Raw genomic sequence first — 3,344 nt, forward strand, 5'->3', positions numbered from 1 at the left:
TAAAGCATGAGGGACTAGGGCAGGGGAAAAATACCGAAATACCAAAATATTGGTCTTATCGTACCGAAAAAATATCGAAAATACCGAATTTTCGGTACTGTATGATACCTTACCAAAATCTCGGTAAAATAACGGTATAAATTTTCATATACCGCAGTGTACCGTTGCACATCGAAATTCGGTATATACCGTAAAATATAAATATAATTATATATAAAATATAAGGGGAGTGATCAATTGCTAACTAGTTAGTCGGAGAGGATCTCCTAATCCACTCCACCTACTCCATCCTATTCCACATCTCACAATGCAATAGAATAATATTATGATTATGACCAACTTTAACAAGTGATGGTGGGTTATTTTATTGCATTTTGAGAGGTGGAGTAGGAGTGGAGTAGGAGGAGTGGAGTACGAGATCCTCTCCGCTAATTAGCAATCACAAATTAAGACCAAATCTTGGTCATTAGATTAGGAGATCTAGTGGTTGAAATAATGTCTCATTGAGTATTAATGTCAATTATCTCTCATCAAAATCATCTCAAAACTTTAAATTAATGTAACTCTCCCGATTTAAACACTTTTTTTGCAAAAAATATATCAAATTAAAGATAATTTTATAAGAGTTCCAACGAGATCTCAATTGCATATGTTCCAGCGATGTTCGAGTGATGAAATTTGATAAATTATATTTCAATTTTTGTACATGTTGATAAGCAGATTTTATCAATAAATGCAAAAAAAATCTCAATATAGTGTAGGTAAAATATCAATAAAAATGTGTTGATATTTTATTGTCCTTGTGTTGATATTCCCATGTCATATTGTTGATATTTGTAATACACAATGTATATATAAAAAAACACCCACAAAAATTATCATATGATAACATAATGACGATATTACCCTTTTGTTGATATTTTGTCTACTATTTATTGAAATTTGTGAGTTTTAATCTCATCCACTCATTTCAAAATCCAATGGTGTAGATTTAGTCTTAGTTTTGGATTATGGTGTTATAAACATTAGAAGAGGACCCTAAAGTATTTTATATATAATCATGTAACATACCGACTAACTAAGCGGGAGATGGGACATTGCGGACTTTTTATATGTTCAATGACTTCTCTGTTTCTAGTCAAGGTTCAAGGAATAAGGCATGAGGGACTAGGGCGGGGAAAAAAGACCGAAATACCAAAATACTGGTCTTATTGTATCGAAAAAATATCGGGAATACCAAATTTTCGGTAGAGTATGATACTTTACTTAAATTTCGGTAAGTTAACGGTATAAATTTTCATATACAGCGGTATACCACTGCATACCGAAATTCGGTATATACCGTAAATTAAAGTATATACCGTAAAATATAAATATAATTATATATAAAATATATTTTATACTGTATATTTTTAAATTATAAAATGTATTGTAAAATATAAATATAATTATGAATAAAGTATAGTATTTAATATATTTTTTTTATTTTATAAAATATATAAAATAATGTTCTAAAAACTCAAATTATCTATTTTCATTGATATTGAAAGTCAGGTATACCGTAAAAGTACTGTATACCAAACTTCGGTATGGTACACCGAAAATGAGGTAGGGTATCCCTATGGAAATTTCAAATTTGTCATACCGAAAACAAGGTATACCGAAGTTCGATATACCAAAAATTTTGGTAAGATAAATGTATGATTTTTTTCGCATACCGAATTTACAGTAAGGTATTTGGTTTGGTAATTTCAGTAAGGTATACCGTACCTACCCACATGAGCGACATTAGACAAGGCGGATAACTCTTGAAAGGGATTTTTTAAGTTGGGAATTCAGGTATGAAGACGGTTCAGGAGGTATATTAATGTAGCAACTGCTTTGGACCTGAAAATTTGGAAATTTGAAATCAAGAAGGAGAGCCCTAGTAATCTGAAGTACTCATATGATACGATTATAATGCTCTGATACCATATTTACTTGTACGGAATTGTATTTCATTTATAGAGTTATACACCCTTTATATGAAAATAGAATATGTTTCTAAGAAAAATAATCTCCTAATTATTTCCGTGAATATTCTATTCTTTTAATCTTGATTTACTTCCTTGAATGATAGTATTTAAATTGTGGATCCAAACAACGGTTTTAAAAAATCTTTTTTAATTTTTTCTTTTGATATATTGCAAAAACCTCATGATGTGTCACTCCCAGCTTTTGACCACATTTGAATATAATAAACATATCTAAAAGTATTGAACTTTTGAACTATCGATATAACGATCTCGTGTCGATATGAAATGTACACTGATAAAGTGGAAGAGGATAAGTTAGTAATACTATTGCTTTGCTAAAATAAGATTTAAGTTATAAGATAACATGGAGGTCCAAAAATAGATTAGGGCCCATACTCAAAATGATGCTGCCTTTTAAATTGTTTAGTATCAAGTAAACGTGTAGCTTTGTCATCAATTGAAATTTGGTGAGTGAGTTACATGTGAGATTTATCACATCTTCCTCAAAAGCAAAGAGTGTCGTTTCACCTATTCCTCCTTTGCTTAATTTATACATTAAAAATTATATTCTATGGTTAGTTAATAGTAGTTTATTTATTTGGTACACACTAAAAATACTAAATTTCATTAATATATAACTCAATGCAAAAATATAAATCAAACAAAAATAAATAAATTATATCCAGTGGCTAGCATAATGTAGTTTGACCTACAAACTGATTTAAACTAGGAATATTTCAATCAATATACATACATATAGATATTTGAGGGAATTCAATCAAAAAATGATAGAAAAATGTTACTCCATAATCATTCCATAAGAAAATCCATGCTTTAACTGAGAGTATCATTGAGAAATAAACTATTACGAACAACGGAACAATCCATTATTTAGTAAAAGTTACAAATTCAAATAAAATAATGCATGTCTAAATGCAACGAATTTCACATAAAAAAAACTGGAACAATAATATACTTTTTATGTGCCCAATTCAATAAAAATGTAAATTCGAATTTCGTGTATGCATGTCTAAATGCAACGAATTTCACATAAAAAAAACTCGAACAATAATACTTTTTATGTGCCCAATTCAATAAAAACTTAAATTCGAATTTCGTGTAATGCATGTCTAAATGCAACGAATTTCATATAAAAAAACACTCGAACAATAATACTTATGTACCCAATTCAATAAAAACATATTCAAATTTTGTGTAACCGTTGCAATGAATTCATTCAAATTTACCTCTTTGATTAAGAAAAACAAGAAACAACAGTGTTGATCTAGTCAATGGCTGAGAACAAAGATACAGGGCTAGGGTAAACAA

This window comes from Salvia hispanica, chromosome 4 (genome assembly GCF_029641045.1).
Source record: "Salvia hispanica isolate PSC_SH4W2 chromosome 4, Shi_PSC_v1, whole genome shotgun sequence".
In the NCBI taxonomy this organism is placed as follows: Eukaryota; Viridiplantae; Streptophyta; class Magnoliopsida; order Lamiales; family Lamiaceae; genus Salvia; species Salvia hispanica.